At 39.0% G+C, this 27,218-nt stretch overlaps 1 long non-coding RNA gene across 1 annotated transcript; it reads left to right on the top strand.

The window, feature by feature from the left end:
- The first annotated feature begins 444 nt into the window (after positions 1-444).
- On the top strand, positions 445-26,073 carry LOC136790747 (uncharacterized). The gene is made up of 3 exons (XR_010831258.1): positions 445-540; positions 24,627-24,746; positions 25,737-26,073. It is a non-coding gene; the product is annotated as an uncharacterized lncRNA (long non-coding RNA).
- The last annotated feature ends 1,145 nt before the right edge of the window (positions 26,074-27,218 follow it).

The raw sequence follows: 27,218 nt of genomic DNA, 5'->3' as shown, positions 1-27,218 counted from the left end.
CCTGTTTATCTCTCAGTTGGACTGTTTGTCCAGAAGTATGCCCTGAGGGACAGTAGTTAAAATGTTACTAAAATCCAGAAAGATTACATCCACTGCCTTACCTTCATCCACCAAGCATGACAGTGTGCTCCCCTTGCTTCCCCTGCCTTCAGTGTGACTGTCTGACCCAAATCACTTGCTCAGCAACTGAGGGATAATTGCAAAGCCTTGTTTAGCAGCTGAGGGCTAATTACAGAGCCCTGCTCAGCAACCACAATACTGGTTATTGTCCAGCTCAAGCAAGATACTGGAGGGACTAATGGGAGAAATTAATGTGCAAGCATCTTGCTCAACAGCTGTGGGCTAATTTGAGCAATGTGCCTACTGAGATCAACTGGTAAACAGTATGACTATGAGTCAATCATCTTACCCCATAAATAGTAAACAGCCCAAGAGCCTTTTGAGCTTTCCTGCATAAGAGTGGGCTTTGTGACAGGACCTCCCCTTGGGTAGGGACACCTCTTAAGGAAGCTGAGACTTGCTTGCTGTGACTGATCCTTGGTAAGTGATGAGTAGCATACTAAACCTTTGTATGCTTGGCTAGAGTCATATTTTAGATTGGGTCCTGTAATGGGCTAACAGCCAGTAGAAACCTTGCAGAGCTTTCGTAACCCATTGACCAAGTCTGGGACTGAAGGTGGATTCAGCTGTACGTGGACTCCTCTGTGGAGCAGTTTGGAGAAAGAAAAAAGGTTTCACTCTTAAGGCTGGGAGTGGGATAGGATCCAGTTATATCTAGACTCCTTGGAGTTCAGACAGGGACTCCATTCCAGACCCCATAACTCAACATGAGGGTCTCCATGATGTAATGTCATCTGACCCAGTCCTCTATGTAGCTTTTGTGTAGTATCTAATGTCTTTTATGTAATGCCTTTTATGTAGTTCGTAATTAAGTATTCTTTGCTGCTCCAGTAAATAATGTAGTGTAACTTGCCATCTTGAATCTTGTTAAGTCACTCTTACTTTTGATTCCGCTCTGTTAGATTGCTACATTTTATTAATAAAATACGTTGCTATTTCCCTCTCTCAAGTGAAGTGTATAATTTCATTTGTTATCTGTAGGTTTGTGCCCAGTGCGCGCCACCAAAAAACACATAGAGTCAGAATGCACATGAAGGTCTTTTAATTAAATAATTAATTATGTAACTCTGCAGAGTCACATGCTTGACAATCTTTCACAAAGGAAGCACACCTCTGGCTTGAATCACCGTTATTTATATAGAACAAACTTGTGAAACTATTTACCTGGCTACTTTTAATTGGCTGTTTCAGCTCACCTAACTTACCTCTACGGAGTTTGTGCATTACAGACATTACAGAGGACCAGCCAGGGGGGATCCCATATTAGCATGCATTAGCATTTTGATGGGTGTGTTTTCAATATGTTAATGACCCTTAATGAGCAAAAAGTTACCATAGGTCAGTCTGGAATCTTCCTGCAGCTGTTTTTCTCCTTGCTTTTTTACCTTTCATCACTTACTTCCCTTGCTTCTGCTAGCTCAAGGCTACCAGTCTCCCTGTTTTCTTTAAGATTTCCTTATTTTCTCAGCTAAAAACTACACAGGGCGACAAGCCTCCCTATTTTCTTCAAGGTTTCCTTGTTTTCCCCAGTTTAAGACTATGCATTCACTACAGCAGATGACTTTTTTACAGAAGGAGGTGAAATTACTGAGGCAGAATCCCTCTTCTAAACAAAGGTAAAATTACTGGAGGTGGATCCTACCCGTTCTGTGTTGCAGATGCCCTACTGTTCATCCAACATGTTTTCATAATGTAAAAATACTGATAGCGCATATAAAGGTTATCTACCTACTTTTGTATAGAACCTGTTTGGGACAAGAAATGTACACCTGAAGCAGTAAATAAATAACTGAACAAAATTGTCATTGGATGAGACTATAAAAATATGTAAAGATTAGATTGTAGAATCATAGAATGGATTGTGTTATGTGGGGCATTAAAGACCATTTAATTGCAATCCCCCTGCCATGGGCAGGGATACCTTCCACTACACCATTTTCTCTGCTGATCTATTATTCTGCAAAGATTACTCTGACTAATATAAGGTAAGAAGGATACACAAAGCTTTTGAAAGCATCGTGACGAGTTCATCCCAACTGGTATTAATAGTTAAGGTTTCTGGACTGGGATCACTGACTGAGGAAGGAGGTCAGTACAATTGTTTCATTCCTATGGGGAATAATGAAAAGCATTGCATTAGCAAGTCAAAAGTTTGCTGTAGGACATTGTCTCTGTCTAGACTTCACCTCCCTATTTTGCTCTGTCCAAATACAGAGTTCAAATATTAGTTAAATATAAACATTTTTTTGTAGGAAGCCATACAGCTCAACCTTAGCAAGTCACCTATATTGGTCATTGCAAGTAGAAATTAGAAAAAAAGTGTGACGAACAAGAAAAAAAAAAAAAGAAACAAACTTAACTTTTCTACCTAGGCTGCAACCATGGGAAAGGTTTTTCCAATTCCTGTTAAGTTTCTCCTCCCTTGAATTGTTCCCATCTCAACATTTTCAATATTTATTCAATCAAGTGCTTCTTTATCCAGATTTATGGTAGGCAAACTAGTTATACTGAAAAGAGCATGATTCTTTTCCAATCGTTTAAAGCCTTGTTGATTTTTATCACAGGCTCCATATAAAAGAATCAACTTTCTATTGTGAACATACTAAAATACTAGCTTCCGGTTTCCATTTTTCTCTTGCAATTTAGGACACAGCTCCTCAGTATGGATGGCATTTTTTGTCTCCTCTTCTCTTTCAGTTTATTTTTCCAGTTTAGCAGCATCCTACTGGGATGGGAATTTGAAAGAGAAGGGCAAGAAAATGAAGCACTGTATCTTAATACTTTCCCTGCTACCTCACCTTTTGGGTTCCTCTCTAATTTATTCACAAAAGGCAGGTCTTTTGCTCTATTACAATTATTTAACATTTTGTCCAAAATAGATTCATCAACTCTGAAACCTGTTCCCTAAAAAAAAAAAAAAAAAAAAAAAGTTCATTATGTAAGCTTTTATGTTTGCTGTTCTGTGAGACATCTTGACATGTAACTGATAGGAAAAGCTTGCTACCTGTTCCAAAGCTAATTAATGTACTGCAAAAGCAATATCCTCCTAAAATCAAATGAACTGAAAGAGGGTAGGATTAAGTGGTCATATATGAAGCCAGCAACAGTGTGAGTGTAGATTTACAAAGGAACTAGGAGATAGTTTCCTTGCCCTTACCTCTAATTGGATGCCTCTACTCAAACCATTTTCAACTTCCAGTAAGGTGTAGTGCCTTCTTTCAAGTGTGGCTGCAAGAATGTAAGAAAAATGCTTAAAAGCAAACGTTAAAAAAGCAAAAGTTAAAGAAAACTTCCTCCAATGAAAATGTCTGTCCATGTTCTTATACAAAATTTGGGGTACATTTTATGATGCAGTTTTCCCTGGAAGCAATTTTCACTTTCTGAACACCTCAACTATTAGAAGGATAACACAATCCCAATACGTTTCTTCTTGCTAGTCAACAAAACTTCTACCTGCCTTCATCCATAACTTAGAGTATCAGATGCATTTAGTTGAGTGGGAAGAATTTCACTCTGTTGTAATGGCATTACCCACCAGATGTTTCTATAGTATTGAATTTGGTCCCTAGGAATTAATTACTCAGGCTGGCTAAGCAATACCGTTATGCTGTTCTTCACTGTATGTAGTTTAGCCAGTAGTAACTTGGGGATAAGCATATGTTATGGAATATAATTTGAATATATTGCTTCAATTTATGAATGATGCTATTACTGTGGTCTAGTGAGAATGATCTATACAGTTTGCTAAGCTATCTGCAATCAGGTCCAAAGGAATCAAAACCTAGACAAGTTGCTACAAACAGTGAGTAATTAAAATATCAGGTTATGCTGATAGGTTATGCTATTCACTACATTGCACCTAAACTTTGCATGTGTGCAATGAGATTGCCTCATCATTTCAGAATAGTTGCTCAAAACTGCACTAACCCATGAGGACATAAAATGGAAAAGTATTCCCTTTTTCTTTTTGTCCCAGATTATATCCCAACTTAGAAGTTTTTGAAAGTCTTTTTTTTGTTTGTTTGTTTGTTTTTCCCATTTTGTAAAACTTCAAGCTGTGGCAGGCTGACCTTAGAGTTAATTCAGATACGGTGCTGGCATTGCTAGTGCAAATGGATAGGAATCTATAAAGAGAGTAATCTAGTTCACCTGAGGTAAAGTAAATGAATTTTTGATTGGATGTTTTCCTGTGAATCAGAAACTGTCCTAATTTTCTATTTTGAAGTATCTATCTATCTTTTTTCACTTGAGTGAGTGTTGGAGGAGTTTCTCCTTCAATTATAAACCACTTCTTAAAATTTCAATTTAGTTGTGGGGAGAAATATTTTGGCAGCATTTTTCCAGTCCTGACATTCAAGCATACACAGTGAACATTTTTTAAAACAGCTGCAACACAGAAAGGCCCTGAGATAAATTTCATACAGAAAAAGTACTGCCCATTCCCCACTCCCCAACCTCTCCTCTTCTGAAAGCAATCTCTATAAGCTGAATAGTTTTCCCAGTGGAATATGTGTGTCTGAAAGAAAGAAAACTGAAAACAAAATCTTATAGTGTAGTATATTATTATTTTCTGGGGAAGTAATTATGCTAAGATGTGCTTCATCATTCTCTCTTAATATTTCCTGTCAAGAACAGCTTCCCTCTGCTTTGCTACCTATGCAGTGGATAGAGCAGGAACAAAATACCTAGTAAAAATGTCTTTAGGTTGACAGCAAATCAAACGTGAGTCATCAGTGTGCCTTGGCAGCCAAAAGAGCCAACTCTACCCTGGGGTGCATGAGGCACGGCAAGGTTAGCTGGTGGAGGGGAGGGATTGTCCCGCTCTGCTCTGCACTGGTGCAGCCTCACCTCGAGTACTGTATGCAGTTTTGGGTGCTGAGATATAAGGACATAAAGCTATTAGAGAGTGTCCGAAGGAAGGCTACAATGAGGATAAAGGGTCTGGAGGGCAAAATGTATGAGGGGCTGCTGAGGGCCCTTGGTTTGTTCAGCCCAGAGCAGAGCAGGCCGAGGGGAGGCCTCATGGCGGCCTGCAGCTCCCTCAGGAGGGGAGCGGAGGGGCAGGCGCTGAGCTCTGCTCTCTGGGGACAGCGACAGGACCCGAGGGAACGGCATGGAGCTGGGACAGGGGAGGGTCAGGCTGGGGGTTAGGGAAAGGTTCTGCTTTTCCACCAGAGCGTGGCTGGGCACTGGGACAGGCCCCCAGGGCAGTGGTCACAGCATCAAGCCTAACGGAGTTCAAGAAGCTTTTGGACAACGCTTTCAGACATAGGGTCTGACTTTTGGGTGGCCCAGTGTGAAGCCAGGAGTTGGACACTATGGTCTTTGTGGGTCCCTTCCAATTCAGGATATTTTATGATTCTTTGATTCCAGAGGAGTAAAAATAAAAGTTTCTTAATGAAATGAAGATCTTAAACTCCCCTTCTTTCTTTTCCAAAAAATGCTATATACATAAAAATATTTTGTGTCTTTGACCAAATCCTAAAAAAACAACAAAAACAACAGAGAAATTGGAAAGGAAGAATACAACTGGCCTGTTAACCACTAGGTTCTCATGGCTACAGCGTGCACCTCCAATAACCCCCATCACAGTGCTTCAGTTCTGCCTTTGCTTCCCTGCCCTCTCGTAGTCATAAAGAGTTTGTACAATTGCATTGTCTTACACTTCAGACAGTGATCTTCAGATCTCTCTGGCCTCTGTGTATAGGAAGGCAATGTGAGCTTTTCTGGGTGTGAACATTGGCAGTCAAGATAGTTAAGACCCTTAAAGAGGACAGAGGAATCTAGCTACATCTAACAATTGTGGTCATTTTGTGGGAGAGGCAAAGATCTTATCAGGACCTATCAGTGAGACTAGTAGATGTGATCCATGAGAAGCCCAGACATTCACTGACATAGCTGGTGATTGCAGCAGGGCTCTGGGCACCATCTAACATGTCCACCATTTTGGTACAGCTGCTCTTATTGCAGACACAGAGCCAACAAGTGTGAGGGAGAGATAGAAGAAGGAAGGAAGTCTCCTGACCAGCTTGGGAGACAGAAAGCCTGTACAACAAGCTGTTGACCATTGCATGAGGAAGGTTACATTCATGAGGATTACTGTTCTTAAATGTTTTAAGCTAGTCTTGTTAAAACTATTATTGAAATTGTAGGGCTATCTAAACAGAACGAAGAGGTACAATCAGTGTTCTTTAGGATCAAAGACCACTTTCACAAAGCTAGTCTAACAACTTATTATTCCTTCTATATTTACAACATTCTGTCTTTGGCAGAAAAACGTGTGCACATTTTAAAGGTATCATTTCAAAATGCTCCTACCCCTTCAGATACACACTTTGTTACCTTATTCAGCTTTATATTCATTTAAAGCATTAAATAGACACATGTATACCACTATAGATGAGGAGTATTGATTCTACAGGTGAAATATTATTTCATATCTGTTTATCTTGCTTCCATATTGATACTTCTAATAAACTCCTAGAGCTCTTATAAAAATCTCAAAGATCTTCAGCATCAGAACAGCCTAACACATGTGTTTCAAGAAAATATTTTCATTATGCAGCATAAGCCACTTCTAATCCAATAAATCTACACATCCCAAAGGGATTTTGCCCTATAAATCTATTAACCAAAAGGAGGAGCTGCCTTCTGAATCAATGACAAATCTTACCATGTCAGCTTATCCAGCTTCCTTTATGTAGATTAGGAAATATCCCAAATAGCTAGGCCTCCTGAGGATCCAGTTTCCCTACATGCACTGCTTCTGATGCCAGATTTTCTCATGTGATCAGTTAAACATGGACATTAAACTGAACAGTTTGATTTTTCGTGCAATACTATCAGTTCTACACTAAGAGTTTGTCTGTATTCCCATACTGTTTTTACAATTCAATGCTAGATTTAAACATCAACAAAAAACTACAAACTCACATGGAATTAATTATATCTTAAAAATATATTTATTTATTTATTTACTTATTTATTTTTCCTGGAAAAGAAAAAATTCTCAGAGTTTTGATTCATTTTAGTGAATAAAGCAGTAATAAATAAATTAATAGGCTGGTATCAAATTCCTGCCATCATCTAAGAAAGACAAGCCCAGCAAGACATCTTCTATTACTTCTATGTATGTTTTCATGTAAGCCTGGGATTTACTCAAGACTTGCAACAAAAGGCCAGTTTAGTGCTGAATTTGAGCAAGAAAACAGCACTTACAAATAAACAGTCACCTTCTCAAAAATTATTCTGTCATAAAATCTTAGCATCTATGGAGAAGAGGAAGGCTTGGAAATGAAGAGAGCTTAAGGAAAGCTGTATGATGTAATAATTTTAGAAACACCATACATGTATATTACATTCTGAGCCTCAGTAGTGTGCCTCAAGGAAGGACCGTGTGTTTCCTCATAATCATCACTTACTCACAGCTGGTCTGTGCATTTCATAGAGGGAACCAGTTGTTAAAAATAATTTTTAAAAATGCTAATTGTTCAAGCAAATTGTGCTGTAACATTGTTGAGGGAAAGAAATCCCCAGAGATCCTGAGCATCAGAATTGGAGTTAAATGAAGAGGGATCAAAAAAAACCTTCATGTAAATTGTAATAATTTAAGTAAAATAAGAAAAAACAACAAAGACATGTCTGCTGCCCAGCACAGTGCAGTCCAGTATGCTAGAAGCAGGATATCCACCCAGCCAAGAATGAAGGTCCCAAGGCTTTATTTCTTATGATTTAGTACTTCCTGTAGCTGTACCTCTACATCCTCAATCTTAGATGTACCTTGGACAATATCCAGACAGCAGAGTGTAGTGTTAAGCTTGTTTAAACATGCATAGAGCTGTGTTCCTTCTGAGTTGCTGTTCCCATTGGCCTGTCAACTTTAGCCATCTCTTTTAATAACTTGCACTTAGTTGAGGACAGAAACATAATTTACAGAGCAGAAAAAGAATGTTAAGCTTCTGTTGTAATCAAACCTATGATTAGAAATGTGACAAATGCTTACGTGCAATGCTTGTACTTCACCCGGTCCTACTTCAGCATCACGTTGAGGCTGTGTTTTTTTCTCAAGAAAGAAGATAAAAGTTGACCTGTATGGGCCAAAACATTGTTCTTGTTGTAATAGTAAAGGTCATGGACAATCCACATGTAGCAAGGCACAGCCAGATGGTCTCCAACAGTTTCTGGTGAAAACTTAGACTCCTTTCCCCAGAATAACTCAAGAGCTAAGGGATTGTTACCTTTCCTCCTGTAGTGGAAAAGCTATGCAGGTGGTAACACATTTCAACAGAAGGAGGTACAACTTTATGTGCTTGCTATAGTGTGGATAAATCTGACCCTATGGGACAATAAAAGTGTGAGACTTGTTCAATATGACATACAAGGAAGACTTCTTAGATAAAAGTAACAGTTTAATTATTAGTTGAGAAATCTGTAAAACTGTTCAACAATACAATTACAGAGATAAAAAAAAATAATAAAAAGGCAGGAGGAAATAAAATCAGATATAATTAAAAGAGAGAAAAATAAATTTTCAGATTAGATTTTAATGGAGATAGGTAGCAAGATGGAAACAAGACTGTTAGAGGTGGCCAGTGACATAAACACAAATGTTCCAGCCATAAGTACCCATAATTCTTCCTTTTACTGCAGCTCCCAGAATGTTTTTTTTTTTTTTTCAAAGGGAAAAGCATCACTGCCATTTTACAGATGGGTAAACCAAGGCAGAGCAATGTAGAGTGACTTGCCAAGAACTGATAAGCAACTGAATAAGAAGTGAAATCTAGGTTTACGAGCATAATCGTGTTACTGTCATGGAGGAAGAATACAGGAAGAGTAAAAGTCCTTCTCAGGACTAACAGTGGGAGGGATACACATGACATGTGAGTTCACCCTATCACCTAATCCCATATTTCAGTGCTTTTTCCCTTAACATTTCTCACTGCTCCCAGAAAATACAAGGTACAAGGCTGAATGGTTACTTGATCTGATTCAGCTTTTCTTGTGCTGTACTAAGGTGAAGGAGCATTTTTCTGGTGCTATGAGAAATAGAAAGGATTCCTCCTAGCCATGTCTTCTTTAAAGTTTTGAGAAGACAATGTTTGATTGCTTCATATTTTATTGGCTGCAAATCTCAGAATCTTGAGATCACCCATACTGATTTCTCTGAAAATGCTAGTAATCAACCTAAGGGAAAAAATTCAAAACAAGCCCCTCACTGAGCAAATATAAGCTCTCTTCATTTCCAAGCCTTCCTCTTCTACTTGTAGCTATATCTGCAAACTCTTTCCAAATGAAATCTGTATATGAACTTTTTTTTTTTTTTTGAGAGAGAAAAAGAAAACATGCTTCTATATATCCATCTTCTGTAATCACATAAAATATAAAAAGTCTTTTCTCATGTTGGCTATTTCTCTTAACCTTCCAATTTTACTGAAGGTATTTCACTGAAAGCATTTTATTTCCTTTTGCGACTGCATTTTATGAACTTGAGGAAATATATCACCCTTTGGCAGAGGTGAAGGAGTAAAATTGGTTGATTCTGAAGAGCAAGTGGGATGCTGGACAATTTGGTCTTTGATGAAGACAGTCATTTCTATATCTCAGCTTATAATCGGCTGTAATGTCACTTGCTGATTCCAGAGTTAATGCAGTGCTCTTACTAAATGTGTCACTTATAGTAGGCGGATATCTAAGTTTTCAGTCATTGTACCCATTGTTATTTCACCTGCAATGATGCCCTTTTGCCTTGATACTGAACTGCAAGACAAGAACAAGGGTATCTAATTTCTTTTACTTTGGCTGCATAAACCTGAAAGACCTTTAGGAATAAGAAAGTGCTCTTTTGTCTTTATTCTTCTGCCTTTCTAAGAGCCCCTCCATTGCTTCTGAGCTGCTGCAGTACGCCTCCCACCCTAATGGTGGCAGAAAAACCCTACACTTCACTCAACTGCCTGCAACTAAAACAGACTACATCAGATGAAAAGTAACAGAGCGCATCTTGGAGCGGGGTTTAAAAAACAACCAGAAAACCATCAACAAAGTGAAATATGCTCAAAATATCATTGTAACTGTTTAATTTAGGCTAAAGCTATAAATGGTAAAATCATGAGGCCTTATTGCTCATATGTCCCAAACTAGAAGAAATGTCATAGAATTATCAGGCAGTATGTTTTACATAGATAAAGAGAGAGAGGTGTGGCTACTTTGGTTACTTTTTTTTTTTTTTTTTTTTAAAGCATAATTCTTCACTAACCTTTGTAATTCGTTGTTAGAAGACATGCATTTTTAGCAATATAGAGTTAGCATCTTTATGGATGCCTCCTTCACAACGGTAATACATGCAAAATGAAATGAATGTGGTCACATAAGTGATTTACAGGTTAGAGACTGATTCTGTAACCACAGGTGTTTGCTTAAGACCTGAGTAAAAATTTTGGCAACATATCTAAAAACTCACTTTCTTCTAGTAGCAAGTTATAAAATTCCCTTGGCATGGTCAGCTTCTGAGTCAGCCAAAGTTAGTCATGCATCTCCTACGCTCAGCCTGTGGTTGCATCATGCAATCTGACAAGGAAAACTAAACTGGAATCAAATCAATCAAACACAGAACATTGTCAAAAAAAAAAAAAAAGAAAGAAAGAGAAAAGAAAAGAAAGAAAAGAAAAGAAAAGAAAAGAAAAGAAAAGAAAAGAAAAGAAAAGAAAAGAAAAGAAAAGAAAAGAAAAGAAAAGAAAAGAAAAGAAAAGAAAAGAAAAGAAAAGAAAAGAAAAGAAAAGAAAAGAAAAGAAAAGAAAAGAAAAGAAAAGAAAAGAAAAGAAAAGAAAAAAAGAAAAGAAAAGAAAAGAAAATAGAAGAAAAGAAAATAGAAGAAAAGAAAGAAAATAGAAGAAAATAGAAGAAACGAAAAGAAAGGAGAGGAGAGGAGAGGAGAGGAGAGGAGAGGAGAGGAGGGGAGGGGAGAGGGGAGGGGAGGGGAGGGGAGAGGAAACTACCAAATGTGATACTAAGCCTGAGCTCATAAAATGTATTGATATCATTTATTCTTCAGAAATGCTGAAAACAGAGTAAGAAAAAAATTATGCTAAACTGGAGCTCATTCATATCTGTAAACGTAGTATTATACTGCTGCTGCAATTCCTGGGAAGCCTCATATAATTCACTAATAAAGTTAAATTGAAGAGAAACCAAAATGTGTTAAACTGAGAGAAATGCAAAGACAGTGTAAAAAAAGGTTAAAAAAATATTGTCCTCTTGGTCAGGTAGTAACCATATTGCCCTAATGCTTATGCAATCTCTACACGATGTGCTGAAACACAGATTTATCTAATAAGTTAGTTTGGAACGTACATCAGGAAGTTATCTGTTGTGGTTTAACTTATCAGGCAGCTAAGCACAACACATCCATTTGCTCACACACACCTCTCCGTGGGATGGGGGGAGAGAACTGGGGAGGGAAAAGTAAAAGCTCATGGGCTGAGACAACAACAGTTTAATAGGATATAAAAGGAAAGGAAATAATGATTATGATGATTATAAGAATAATAGAATGTGCAAAGCAAGTGATGCACAATGCAATTGCTTAGCACTCACTGACCGATGCCTAGTCCAGCCCCAAGCAGAGGTCCCCCACACCCTGGGAAGCCACCCCATATTAATTGTTCAGCATGACATCACATAGTGTGTAATATCCTTTTGGCCAGATCAGCTGTCCTGGTTGCTTCTTGTGCATCCCCAACCTCCTTGCTGGCAGGGCAGTAGAGAATCAGAAAAGTCCTTGACTCAGTGTAAGCACTGCTCTGCAACAACTAAAACATCAGTGTGTTATTAGCATTATCCTCATCCTAAATCCAAAACACAGAACCATACCAGCTACTGGGAGGAAAATTAACTCTGTCCCAGACAAAAACAGGACAATATCCACCCCTTATTCGTAGAATCATGGAATGATTCTTGGTCTGGAAGGGACCTTAAAGATCATCTAATTCCAACCCCACTGCCACAGGCAGGGATGCCACCCACTAGAATGAGTTGTCCAAGGCCCCATCCAGCCTGGCCTTGAACACCTCCAGGGATGGGGCATCCACAACCTCTCTGGGCAATGGTATTCCATACCACTTATGTCATGCTTGCATCCCACACTTTCTTATACATCCCAAGTAATCACCACTTTTCCTGGCTCTCTCTCTGTAAGTGTGTATATATATATATACACAGAGATATTCTCTGGGCCATCCTTCAAAAATGTCCATTCAGTTTGTTTAGTCCGTGACTTTGGTCTTCAACTGTGATGACAGTCTTTCAGGACAGAAGATATGGTGCATGGTGCTGGATTGTTGCATGCTGAAGCCAGTTCTGGTTCCATCACCACTGTGCTTGTCCAGTTGTCTATGAAAATTCATTTGTCATTATCTGGATGACTCTTACTGTAATAGCATTAATATGGCATATGGTAACCATAGTAGTGATGACATACAGTATTATATAGCAATTAAAATCATATAATTCATAGCCTAGTCATGGGCTATTCTCACCCAACATCAAATGTCCTTGAGGTACACATGGGAATTCTGCATATTTCTGCATTACCCATCAAATGCATCCAGGTCCATGAGCAAAACAATAGCACAGATGAGTTTTCCTTTGCCTGAGTCAGGAATAACCTAGACTGTCTTCCCTAGCAGGTTCTTTATGCGCTCTACAGGACTTTATTCCCTTCTAGAGTACCTAAGAGTTTTGATTTGGAAGGTCCAGCTCAGTTGGCAGATCCCTAGTGTTGACTAACCAGGTGGCCTTCGATAAATATGTATCCCAATGTTCAAATGTCCCAGCACCCACTGTTTTCAGTGTGGTCTTTAACAGTCCTTTGTACTGTTTGATTTTCAGAGGCTGGTGCATGATAGGGGGTGTGATACACCCACTCAATGCCATGCTCTTTGGCCCAGGTGTCTAAGAGGTTGTTTTGGAAATGAGTCCCATGTGTGTTTCAGTTCTTTCTGGGGTGTCATGCTGCCATGAGACTTGATTTTCAAGGCCCAATTGTATGTTCCAGGCAGTGGCATGGGGCATAGGATATATTTCCAGCCATCCAATGGTTGCTTTCCCACCATTGTAAGTACATGGTACTTGCCATTGTACATTTAAGAAAGTGTGATATAATCAATCTGCCAGCCTCCCTTTTCAGCCGTCATACTCTACACCAGAGAGGCTTTGACCACTTGTCTTGCTTGACTGCAGAATGTTTCTCATTCATGGGTAACCTGTTCAATAAGCTGTGCCATACCAGCTACTAGGAGGAAAATTAACTCTATCCCAGATAAAACCAGGGCATTACCTAACCTGGCCTGCTAATCAAGGTGGATAATTTCCAAGTTCAGTCATGTGGTTGCACTGTGATAGACAATATCTGGATGGAAGGTAATGGAAACAAACCCTGGGTTAGAATGTTATACAGAATCATACTTCTTTTTCTTTACAGGTTTTTGTTTGTTTGTTTCATCTGGATAATGTTTTTAAAAAGAACAGCTTTTCCTCTATTTTTTTTCTCTACCCTGGTTTTGACTGAGACCATTTTTTTCCCCAATTCCTTTTCCATAATCCACTTTTTAAAGGCAATAAAAAGAGTAAACAACCAGTGGAAAATGTTATGACTGACAAGCACCTTTGTGAAGTTAGTGGCAAGCAGAAACAAAATGGTTGCCATATACAGGAACAGAGGCAAGATAAAAGCCAAAAAGGAGCAAAATTCCTGTTAAAAAGAAAAAAAAGCTCACTAAACATATCTGCCACCATACATTGTCTTGGGATCACTGAATACCAAATAGACGTTTGTCTCTAATCATGGCCATAGGCACTAAGGGCCTCTGTGTGATGCCAAAATCAGGAGTCTGTAAAGCTTACATCAAAGAATGCCTCATCAGTGTCTGAAAAGTGCAGACAGGGGTCAGTTCTGTTACTGCCAGTGGTGATTTAATACACGTGTAATTCAAAACACAAACAGGAGCTTGTGTTGTTTGCCTTCAAGAGGGCCCTTTTTGAGAATGTTACCATGTGACTACATAAAAAGGAATGACAACAATCAACCCTTGAAGATAGAGTTACAGAAGGGGACTTGGAAGCAAATAAAATTTAAAAGTAAGATTTGGATGTGGCTGTGGGGAGGGTCTAAGGGACAAGGAGGTGAAGGAGACCATTAAAATAAGGAGAGTTATGATAATGAACACTACTTCACTGCCCTGACCCAAACAACAGTTCAGGGTGCCAGGACTTCCTTTCCTTCCTTATTCAATAGATGAAGACTCTTGAAGAACTTCTAAAGCTACATTGGAAATGAACAAATGCAGAAGTTCAGTGTCCTCAGCTTAACATCAATGGTTTCAGAAGAAACAGGCCCTAGGAGAGATTTCCACTTCCAGGCTGTAGAAACACAGGAGTTGCCTGGCAGATCCCAGAACACCCAACACAACCTTCTGTTCTTGGGAGAGGGTTTGTCATCTTACACCACATGTAAGAAACCATAAAGCAGCAGTTACAGCTCAAAACTTAACAATGTTTTCTCCTGGTCTGTTATGTAGAAGATGCTAAATGCCTCAAGGTCTGAGGTATCATCAGAGGGCTTAAGCTTACTTGCTACAATCCAGTGTTCCTAGTTCCTGTTTGTAAAGCTGTTGCAGATTCACTTTTACAATATCCTTTCTTTATTTTACACCTTTTTGTTGTGTCACCTTCAGATTGGTTTGCTCATTGATGTTGTTCCATTGCTATTAATGGCAGTTTCAGCATTACTTTAAACTACAGCAACCACACACCTAATCTCTAAGCCCCAATTAATTCAGCCTCCTGTTTTATAAACATTTTTCCCTACCCTTATTCTTTCTTGTCGAACCTCAATTAATTCTGTATTATGCTTTTTGAGATCAAGTACCCACAACTGAACATAGCTTTTGAGGAGAGAGTGAATTAGTAATGTAAAGAATGACATTTATAAATGTTTCCATATTATTCCTTATCCTCATACATCCTCCTGCTTCAATGTCTTCTCTTACCAGAGCTTTAGATCAAGCAAAAGTCTGCATTGATTTTGCCTTTTGTTAAGTTGTTTAAAGATCTCATTACGCTAACTTCACCTGCTAGTCTAAGGCAAAATCTTTATGATTCTGAATTCCTAAAAGCCCACTAGACAACAGCCATATGAAATACTGCTGCAACATTCTTTCAGAAGGTGGTCAATAGGGTTGTGCAAGCCAGCCACAACATTTTGAAATACCATCCCTTGCTCCGTATGACTAGTGTAGAGGCTGCCAAAGGAGAAGAGAGTGTAGGAGGAAGCTCTTCAAGAGCTGTTAGGTTTGGACTGAAGTCTATAAAATCTGGTGGGAAGCTTTTGCAAGTAGAAGGTTCTCCATGTCTAATGCAGACTTCCAAAAGACTTGCCAAATTAACATTCTGCTGAAAAGGGAGTATTTCACTCCTGGGATTCCTTCTTTCAGGATGAGACTCTGCTAAGGTCCAGTAATTTTCAACATTTAAGCCAAATTTGTTCCCTCTCAAGACAGTATACACAAAAATACAGGCACAATGCTGCATTTTTTCAGAAGATAAGGAAGTCTTCTTTGCCAAGAAGGCAAAAGATATAATTGTGCTGCAGCTGCATTTCAATATGAATGTCCTTCTCTAAAGGCCAACAAAGGGCAACAAAGATGGTGAAAGGTCTAGAGGAAAAGATGTATGAGGAGCAGCTGAAGTCACTTGGCTTGTTCAGCCTAGAGAAGAGCAGACTGAGGGATAACCTCATTGCTGTCTACAGATTCCTCATGAGGGGGAGTGGATGTGGAGGCGCTGATCTCTTTTCTCTAGTGACCAGCAATAGGACCTGAAAGATGTGAAGCTGCACTGGGGGAGGTTCAGGCTGGATAATAGGAAAAGGTTCTTCACTGAGATGGTGGTGAATGCTTGTCTCAAGTCTTTAGAGTACTTTGGAGCACAAGGAAGAAAGGGACAGGCTATGTATTCAACTTCTTGAACAGAATTCCTTAGGTATAACTTCTAATGTGTTTTTCTTCCTGTTGGTTGATGTTTGAGCTAAATAAAGCATAGCGATGTACACATTTCTGCACCCTAGACTGGTTTTAGAGAAGCTCAGTCCTTTGCCCAGTCCTGCTGAGATTTAGTTTTGTATGCACACTTGTTTTTCGTGTATGTTTGAATCATAGAGTGGTTTTGGCTGGAAGGGACCTTAAAGATCATCTAATTCTAACCCCCCTGCCATGGGCAGGAATTTGAATTCCCATTTGTTTGATATGATCTATATGTTTGTGGCAAACCCACCCAGTCCAGCATGAAGTTGGAAACTTTCTATCTGTGGTCCCTTTACTCAGCTGGGTAGCTGAGCTCCACCACAACTACTCTCTCACTCCCCCTCCTCAAAGGGAAAGGGGGAGAAAATACAATGAAAAGGGCTCAAGGGTTGAGATAAGGACAGTGAGATCACTCAGCAATTATCATCGTGGGCAAAACAGACTCAGCGTAGGGAGATTCATGTAATTTATTATCTATTACTAGCAAGCTAGTAAGTGAGAAACAAACAAACAAACAAATAATAATAATAATTAAAAAAACAACACAAAAAAAATAAAAACATCTTCCCCCCATCCACCCTCTTCTACCTCCTCCCCCTGAGTGTCACAGGAGAACAGGGGAATGAGGTCCTTCCCACAGGATGCTGTCCTTCCTGAACTCATCCTACATGGGCTGCCCACAGGCAGCAGCTCTTCAAGAACTGCTCCCACATGGCTCCGTACCACAGGGTCCATCCCCCAGGAGCAAACTGCTCCAGCACGGGTTCCCCACGGGTGGGTGGCAGCTCCCCCCAGACCCCCTGCTCCTGCGTGGGCTCCTCTCCACGGGCTGCAGCTCCGGCCCGGGGCCTGCTCCTGCGGGGGTTCTCCATGGGCCGCAGCCTCCTCCAGGCCACATCCACCTGCTCCACCGGGGGCTCCTCCACAGGCTGCAGTGTGGAGATCTGCTCTGCCATGGTACACCATGGGCTGATATACATGCTATGAAAATCTCTATCACTAAAAAGAAAGCTTACAAGCTCACTGAATTTACAGAACAAATCTTATGAGGAACAGTTGAGGGAACTAGAGTTATTTAGCCTCAAGAAAAGGAGGCTCAGGAGAGACTTTATCACTCTCTACAGCTACTTCAGAGGAGGTCGCACCAGGACGGGATGTTTTGTTCTCCCAAGCAACAAAATATAAGACAAGAGGAAATGGCCTCAAGTTGAACTTGGGGGGGTGGGGGGTTGGGGGGGTAGGATGGATATTAGGAAAAAATTCTTCACTGAAAGGGTTGTGAAATATTGAAGCAGGCTGCCCAGGAAATGGTTGAGTCATCATCCCTGAAGGTATTCAAAAGATGTGTAAATGTGGTGCTTAGGTACATGGTTTAGTGGTAGACTTGGCAGTGTTAGGTTAGGTTAATAATAGGACTTGATGATCTTAGAGTCCTTTTCCAGCCTAAATGGTTCTATGATTCTGTGATTCTATGAATTGGCCAGCAGGTGTGATATTTAAATGCCTGTGGTTTGAAAAGTCTGTGTTGGAAAGTCAAATGTTCAGTTTTCCACGTTTGCTGCATTTGGCCAAGGAATTATGAAGTGAGTCGTCTAACTCAGAAGACATCTTTGCACCTGGGGGGTCTAATGAATTGTAAGTATTCCATTATTGACAATCTAAAATACTCTGTGCCTCAGAAGTGACTGAAATCTACCTGTTTGGAAGCAATGCCTGTCCGGTTAAGGGATTGTGTCCACAAATCATCCCTTCAGAGCAGCTCCTTCTAACCCTTGATCACGATACTAAAAATCCCAAGAGAGGCCTGCTGTTGTAATTGTCATTAATTGTTATTTCCTCATCTCTACCTTCTCTTGACGTGAGAAAATGGTTGTCTGTTACTTGGTGAAAAGTTTAGATGAGACAGCACTTGCCTAGACAGACTGGATGATATAAAGTTTACCTGAATTAATAATTTATGCACAATTCCATCTATCTGAGAATTATTTATGAAGTAGAAAGGAAGGAATCAATTCCTCAAAGAAAAAAAAAATCCCAACATTAAATAAATAAAAAAAAAAAGTGGCCTAACATATGTCTCCAAGTTAAAGACCTCCTGTGTTATTACTATTAAGACAATAGTAGGTTTGGTAATTTTTGTTGAGTACTTTGTATTCCATAAATAGCCATTATTGTTATATGCTAAATTTTCTAATACATCCCTGTTAAACAATATCCCAAGGGAATAAAGGAATTATTTCTTCCTTGGAGGAAAGTAGAACCAGTAAAACAGATTGGAAGTGAAATTACAAATCTCACAAGCAATAGTATTGTTTAGAAAGAGCCCACAACATACTTTCCCTAGGTTTGGAGCAATAGGAAAACGTGTGTGTGGAAGAAAACGTGTCTATGGAAGAAAAAAATAATGTAATGTTTCTGAAAAACCTATGTAAAAAGTAGTTTTTCAGAAATGCTTAGCAGTTCCAGCAATTCCAATATTAGCTTATTTTATGAACCTGAAATGATGTTGAAACCTGTTTAATATCCATTTCTTCTAATGCTTCTGCCAGAAATTTTGAGGAGTGAGTCCTTTTACAAACTGGTGGTGAGCCCTGATTTTCAGAGTTGGTGTTCACTTACAGTTCTTACCCACTTTAACTTGGTTGAAAAAAAAAAGATGTTTACATTTTATCCCATCCACAAGACCTAAAACTTAATCACCTAACCATGGCTTCTTTATTTTAAAAAATGGCATGTGGATGGGTGCCTAGAATGACTGAACTTTTAGCAGTCAGTCTGGACTCAGAAGAGGAGAAAGACAGCTGCATTTCAAGATGCAAGTAATGTTGATGTCATTGGGTAAATGTGTGATATTTCATGTGCCAACACCAACACTGATTTCATAGAAGCAGGGTTAGAAATGTGATAAAGTCAAGAGACACAGCTGGAGTTCTGATGATACAGTTAGCTGTGATCTGAGCTTATTATGGAACAGAAATAGAAGTTTCTAATAGCTAATAGTTTGCTATAGTTAATTATACATTTAAGGCTAATGTTTAATTTCAGAAATACATTCTTTGCAACAGAAGCAAAGATTGATAGTAAACTCTGAGCCTAATTTTAATTAGTATTTTCGGAACAAAATGTTCAAAATCATAAGAAATTAATAATATTTCAGAGAAACTTACCCATTCCTATGCATGTATGTTTGGCTATTTTAATCATAGTATTTAGTTTTGATGGAAGGAAAAAAGAGAATTTCAAATTGAAAAGGAAAGAAACAAAATACAGAAATGGAATTCACTCTGACAAACATGATAAGAAACATGTTCACTGCATGTTAAACAGGTCAAGACAGTTAACAACATTAGTGTGTGCAATATTCCACAATAATATTCCACAGAATACCATCAAAGTGACAATTACAACTACTGAACCCCACCACATCAGCATAAAGCACAACAATGTGCCAAGCAACAGTTCTACTAAAGCAACACCGCTTTGTGCAGGAGACATTTCCTATTCATACAGCCCCTTGGAGAAGTGGACAGTACTTGGGATAATTTATGAATATCAAAGACTGCTAAGTAGGCAGAAGTTAAAGAAGATAGTCAGCCAAAATATTTCTCTTTCTGTACCCTGAGAAAGACTCCTTTGAAAAGTGCTAGGGAAGATTCTGTCCATCCTGATTATTTTGAATAATACTTTGTTCTAGCAGGTGTACCATTCAAATGAAACTGGAAATACTAAGAATCTCAGTCCACACTGATGGGCTGAGGGGAATAAAAGTGAAAGAATGAACATATTTGAAGAAATTAAAATAAGAAGAATGAAATGAAATATGTACTTTAAAAAAAAAAAAAACACAAACAAACATTAAAGAAACAAAACAAAACAGACAAACAAAAAGAACAGACCCCATATATACACATACTACAGGGTAAAATAAAAGAAATTTTTTTCTTCTCATTTTCTCTTTCTCTGCTTCCTGCGTTAACAGCAGAGGGCTGTCTTTCACTCAGAAATGCCTCTTTACAATAAGGCATGTATAAATGTCAAGACATGATTAGACGAGTGTTTTTCCCAACATCATGTGGCTTTATTTGGATTGCTGTGGCAAGGTTTGATGCCCTTCTTGTGATTCAGCACTCCTTTTCTGTCATCCATCATCTTCTACATAGTCCATCCTGTTCTGCCAGCTCTGGGTATAAAAGTAATAGTGTGAGTAGCACAGACCATGAAACAACAGGAAATATTTTTCTTATTTCAGAGTAACTAGGACAAATAGAATATTAAAATATTTGCCCAGTACTATGCAAAGTATTCAAACATTTAAGTATTTAAATATTATAGTAGAATTCACAGGGCCCAAACAAGTATTAGAGATCTTTGGCTTGGGGCCCTATAAAATGCAGCTGAAACACAAACTCAAATGCCCTAGGATTATAAGAAGCAACAGGTAGTTGTAATAGGCAAAATAGAAATACAGAGTAAATGAAAATAAAAATATGTGGAAGACTGATTAGAAGTCTGAATGTGTCATGGATCTGGTTCCTATCATTTTGCAGTTATCTGTTGCTATCTAAGTAACCCAGAGATAGGAAGGAAGGTATGTAGTGGACTTGTGGCCTTTGTGAGTCTGCTCCACAAACGCCAGCTAAATGAGAGAAACACTTCAGAGAACAGGATAAGCTGCTATCTTTGGCTGAACAGAAGCAGAGGTTTCAGATACAATGGCAGAAGAGTTTGGACCTTTTAATGGGAAAGAGAGGAAGTAGACGTAGCACAACAGGTAATTTTTTTCCTTGTAAAATTCATCTCTGCTACTTCCAGGCAGAAGCTGTTTCACCCTGCATACGCCTATCCAGCCATCAGGAGAACATGGGCTCAGTCTGTGAAGATGTTGGTAGTGGAACTGTAAAGTATAGTCCAAAGGAAAATCTTAAGGAAACATGGATCTTGTTTTAGCTGAGTGCTCACCATCAGAGATGAGCTCCGGGTTACATCCTACAAGCTCCAGGGGGCAGTACAATCAGAACTATAGCAAGAAATACAGTCAAAAGGGACAAGTTTGAACAAAATGGGAATAACGGGAGCAATAACAGAGGTGAAAGTTTTGAGAGGACAAAGAAACCTATATGCCACAGGCATCTGTATGCTGCGGGCAGAAAGTGAGAAAAAAGCTGTGGGAAATCAGCTTCCATGGAAGTGAAAAAGACTGTAGACAGGAAGAAAGAAAAGAGGAGGCATAAAGGAAGACAGAAAGAAACTCTTTAAAATAATGAATTCAAGCTTGGCATGTAGGTACCGTTACTGAAGGCCGTGTTACTAACCAAGGACAAGCTATTCATCATTTTTAAAATACATTTATTTTTGGCAGGTTGAAATTGGCATCAAAAAGCTAAATAATTTATATTTCTTCCCCTCTACTGGATGATCCTTGCCCTCTACTCAGTACAGGTGAGGCCACAGCTGGAGTACTGTGTCCAGTTCTAGGCTCTTCAGTACAAGAAGGATATGGAGACAGTCCAGCGAACGGCCACAGAGATGATGTATGGTACTGGAGCACTGCTCATATGAGGAAAGGCTAAGAGAGCTGGAACTGTTCAGCCTGGAGAACAGAAGGTTCAGGGACATCTCATCAATGTCTATAAATACCTGAAAGGAGGTAGCACAGGATGGAGACAGGCACCATCCCAAATGTGATGCCCACCTACAAGAAAGGCTAGAAGGAGGACCCAAGGAACTACAGGCCTGTCAGTCTAACCTCAGTGCCAGGAGAGGTTATGGAGTAGATCAACTTGAGTGTCATCATGTAGAACATACAGGACAACCAGGTGATTTGGCCCACATCAGGTTTTATGAAAGCCGAGTTCTGCTTGACTAACCTGATCTACTTTTATGACAAGGTGACAGACTTAGTGGATAAGGGAAAGGCTGTGGATATTGTCTACCTATCCTTCAGTAAAATTTTTGACACTGTTTCCCACAGCATTCTTCTGGAGAAACTGTCTGCTCATAGCATGGAAGATCATAAATTCTGCTGCATAAAAAAATGACTAGGTGGATCGATGGGCTAAGGCCAACTGTATGAGGTTCAACATGGCTAAGTAACAGGTCCTGCGCTTGAGTCATAACAACCCCACATAATGCTACAGGCTGAAGGAAGAGTGGCTGGAAACGTGCCTGGTGGAAAGGGACCTGGGGGTATTGGTTCATAGCTGGTTGCATATGAGCAGCAGTGTGCTCAGATGGACAAGAAGGCCAACAGCATCTTGGCTTTTATCAGAAATAGTGTGGCCAGCAGGACCAGGGAAGTGATTGACTGTCTGTACTCCTTGGCTCTGGTGAGGCTGCACCTCAAATAATGTGTTCAGTTTTGGGCCTCTCACTTCAAGAAGGACATCGAGGTGCTGGTGTGTGCCCAAAGAAGGGCCGCGAAGCTGGTGAAGGGCCTAGAGAACAAGTCTTCTGAGGAACAGTTGAGGGAACTGGGGTTATTTAGCCTCAAGAAAAGAAGTCTCGGGGGAGACCTTATCATTCTCTACAACTATCTCAAAGAAGGTTGCAGCAGGGTGGGAGGCAATTTCTTCTCCCAAGCAACAAGTGATAGGACAAGAAGAAATGGGCCTCAAGTTGAGCTGGGAGGGTTAGGTTAGATATTAGGAAAATTTCTTCACTGAAAGGGTTGTGAAATATTGAAACAGACTGCCCAGGAAGTGGTTGAGTCACCATCCCTGGAGATATTCAAAAGACGTGTAGTTGTGGTGCTTAGGGACATGGTTTAGTGGTAGACTTGGCAGTGTTAGGTTAATGGTTAGACTTGATGATCTTGTAGGTTTTTTCCAACCTAAATGATTCTACGATTCTTTCAGTGGCTCTCAGTGACAGGACAAGAGACAACAGGCACCAACAGAAACACAGGACGTTCCTCTGAACATCAGGAAATATTTTTTTACTGTGACAGTGACTGAGGACAAGTTGTTCCAATAGGTTGTGGAGTCTCCCTCCTTAGAAATACTTAGAAAAGTTCTGTACATGGTCCTGAGCCAAATGGCTCTAGGTGACTCCGTTTGAGTGGTGGGGTTGGACAAGATGACTTCCAGACCTTTAAGCCTAAACCATTGTGTGATTCTGTTTTGCTGCAATAAAGAAATCAATGGATCAGTCAATAAAATGCAATTCTAAAGCAGTAATATTCTTAGAAACTGTCTTCCTTTGTCTCTTTTCAGCATGATGCTACTTGACCCATCAAGTAGCATTTAAGCATTAGTTGCCTTTAAACTCATTAGTACTGAAAAAAGGAGGCAAAAGATTGTGTTCAAAATAGATGAAAGCATACAGCAATGCCTATCCACATGGCTCACTGCAATTTTTAGTTAATATATATTTTCATAAGATAAATAAGCCCTTTTTGGCTTCATTCTGTGTCGAAGAGATAATTGTAAATGCTTTTGAAGTTGTAATAGTTCATTAGTAGATATCCTAAGGTACATTACCAATAAGATCATGTATAACATGTTTATGAAAGTGTCAGCAGGAAATATTATAATTATAAGCAAACTATTGAATTCTTAGAACTTAAAATAATTTATTATGAGCACTTTTTAATTTTAAACAAGGTATTTCTATCGGTATTTCATCCTTATACTTAGCACAACTGCCTTCTCATAACAATAACTGAAAGAATACTAATATATTTAGGAAAGGGAGAAACCTTTGGCGGTTTTGAGAAAGTCATGCTACATCTGTTATGGTTTGACTTGGAAAATCTAAAGGTATTATGGCATCAAAAGGTACAGGGAGATGCCGATAAGGATTTCCAGAATAGCCTGGAGGCTACAATCAGTCCCCTTACAGGTCCTAAACTCAGAAGTTGTAACTACATCTCTCGATCCACTGCATAGGGAGCCAGACCTTAAATACCCATGGCCAGTACATGCTTGAATCAATCATCATATTGGAGTTGAGTCCCAGGTACATAGGTATCTAAATCTCTTAACTTCCCTTAGGCTCCTATATGCACAGTCTTGTCTGAAAATGACAGTAAATTTTTCATAAACACACATAAACTATGTTGTTCCCAAACCAGGAATGAATGTAGCTTTCCCAAGTGTAGTCAGTATAGAACCATCACAGTGGGCTTCATGCACTTTTTGCAATTCCTGCAATAGCAATGTGTGCCTCCTAATGTTGCCTTTTTGAAATATTCTAGCTTGTAGATCTATGTAAAATTGAATTTTTATGCAACATTTTAAAAAATATTATTTATATAAGGATCTAAATACTGTAGGGATTTTCATAATTTGCCCATAGGCTGAGCATAGCATTAATTCAAACTAAACTTTATTTTTATATCTTCTTCTTATTTCACATGAGAGATTTAAAAGAAGTGTTTTTAACTGTAAAAGTGAATGTCTAAACTGAAACTCTTTTCACTTTTTTCTTTTCCAGACATGGTAACATTACACTTCCAGAGCATCACTAAAACCAAGTACAACATCCCTGAAAAGTGAAACATGGTCAGGAAAGAGCAACTGTCAGTTAACTTCAGGACAAAAGGATAGCGTCATGGTAAATCTTTCTCAAATATCTTTTGTTTCTCTTAAGAAAACATGTAATTTAGCAAGACAGAATTGAGAACTAAGATTTTAATGATGATCTGTTGCATTTGAAAATGTTAGTAAAATGGAAAAGTGTTTGAACTTTCTCTTTGGTGAACATATACTTTACCATCAGCTTTGGAAACAATAAAGCTACGATTTATTTATTGGTAGTGACAAAATGCAGAAATCTTTGGAGTTGGACTTACTGATGTAGTGTGAGGTTTAAGAGGAAATGACTTCTAAAGTATGCAGTTAAAACCTACAATAGCTCTTTTGTTGTTGTTGTTCTCTTAAAACTTGATAAGGAGAATGTATTAATGCTGTTGTCTGATCTATGGTTTGGGTACATGGAAAGGGTGGCAGCTCACCAGAGCTCAACACTTCAGTTTGATATTAGGGTATCCTTCCATTTGCATATTCCCATTTCAAAGCCCCAAAGGACAAGACAACTAACCAGAAATTTCTAATAAAACAGACTTTTTTTTTCTGATAAAAAATATGTTTTTTGTTTCTGATAAAACAGCATGGTTTGCACTGAAGAGGTGAAAAAGGAGTGAGAAAGATGGCAAGGTGAACGTGTGAATGAATAATGAAATTAAAGAGTAGAAAAGTGGTGCAAAGTGTCTGCTGCATTCTCATTATCAAACTGCATGCAGAGCACATGCTTTTACATTAAGTGGTAATCACATGGTTTTAAACAATCATATTATTATCACAGAGTTACTGTCTTCCTTGGCCAAGGACTCCCAGCAACAGTTGTTCTAGTCTGTGTCACAGGAAAGGAAAGCAGTAGTGACTTTGTTATTGCATATTTTTTAGGTTAGTTTGTTAAGTGTTTATAGCTAGAAGGCATTGTACAGGCTAGGTGCTTTGCACAGTGGTAACTTCCTGGAAATGATAAAACATATAAAATAAAATCAAAGCCTCATTTTCAGCAACTGATTTTTCTTTCCGGTAGCAACCAAAACCCTGCAACCAAATTCCAGGAGTACAGGACTCCTCTCTGTTTTTCTACCATGCAGCAGCAGGCCGACCTATACCAACGAGACCACTCAACGCTCAACTTGAATAATAAACTACAACTTTCCTGTATAATCACTAACAGCAAAATAAAGCAGAAATATTCTTCAACCAAATTAAAAAGTTTTTTATTGTTTGGTAGTAACTTCATTTTGTTCAAATAGCTATGGTGTTACTGCTATACTAATGAATGCTATATAAAGCCACCTGAACATTTTTCTAGCTATTTATTAAGTTACCTTACAAACTAGCCAAGGTGCCAAATGGTTAGCTAGTCATCGGTTAACTGATATCCAGGTAGGTATGTGTAGAGGGATGATATAGAAAGGACTTTTTTTGCATTGAATGTAAATAGAAGAAAAGAGGTCTAGATAGTATTTTTTGTATTACTGTTTTATTCTTTCCTGGTGAGCAGTGAGTGCCTGCAGAGGCTAAACCAAAACAGCCATCTTTGATTCTTACCGGACCTAAATCATATGTAGCATGCATACATTTCCACAATGATTCAGAAATTCCTGCATCTAGGTTTTTGACCTTTTGCTTTGTTACCAGGCAAAGAGCAGATTTTACCTATCCTGGGCCTCAGATAGGTTTGTAGGAGAGAAAGGAGAGAAACTGCATCAATTAGAAAGAAACCAGAGTAATTGTTACTGGGTAGGAAATTGTCTGTACAGAATTCAATGAGGAGGCTAGTGTGAGAAATGCAAAGTGCAATACTAGCCTGGTCTTGCAGCTCATCACTGCGCCACATGCTCAGAGACACACACCCACTCTAAACCACAAATGTAAAAATGCGTTACATCATTCTTAAAATTCAGCCTAATGAACATTATTCTTTCTTTTAAAAGTGTGCTAGAAGTATTAACAAAGTAAATATTGTAAAGCTAAGCATTCATTTGGAAATGTCAGAACTCCTTGGGATTCATTTTACAAACAGGCAGTGAAGTCCAGCACTTAATACATGGCAACACCCTCACTGCTAAAACAACCTGCTGGCTTGGAAACCTGCTTTAGAGGCCCTGAAATTTTTAAAACAAATTGCAAATATATATATATATATGATTCAGCAGAGGAGTAGCCTTGAAAGCTTTGTTCAACCCTTCAATGTCGAGGTACCTGTTTTGGGCCACTTGGAGAGGGCCTGCACACACACACACACCCTTACTCATGCTTGGAGCACTGCTCCTGCATGTTCCCAGCATGTGTCCAGAGGCAGTGCAAGGCCTCAGGGGATTTAGGTGCAAGCACATCTCTATTAAACACAACATGAAAGGTGGCTTGTCAGAGACTTTGAACTTGGACAACCTTAAATTTGTCTAGGATCGCATCTCCCTGAGATCAGACAGCCATACTGCAAGCTCCCATCAGAAACAAAAAGAAACTTTTTTTTTTTCTTTCCAGAAACAGCTATGATGTTTCA

Source organism: Anser cygnoides, chromosome 4, assembly GCF_040182565.1.
Source record: "Anser cygnoides isolate HZ-2024a breed goose chromosome 4, Taihu_goose_T2T_genome, whole genome shotgun sequence".
Lineage (NCBI taxonomy): Eukaryota > Metazoa > Chordata > Aves > Anseriformes > Anatidae > Anser > Anser cygnoides.
The sequence above is the reverse complement of the archived record's forward strand: the minus strand, read 5'-3'. Positions and strand labels throughout refer to the sequence as shown.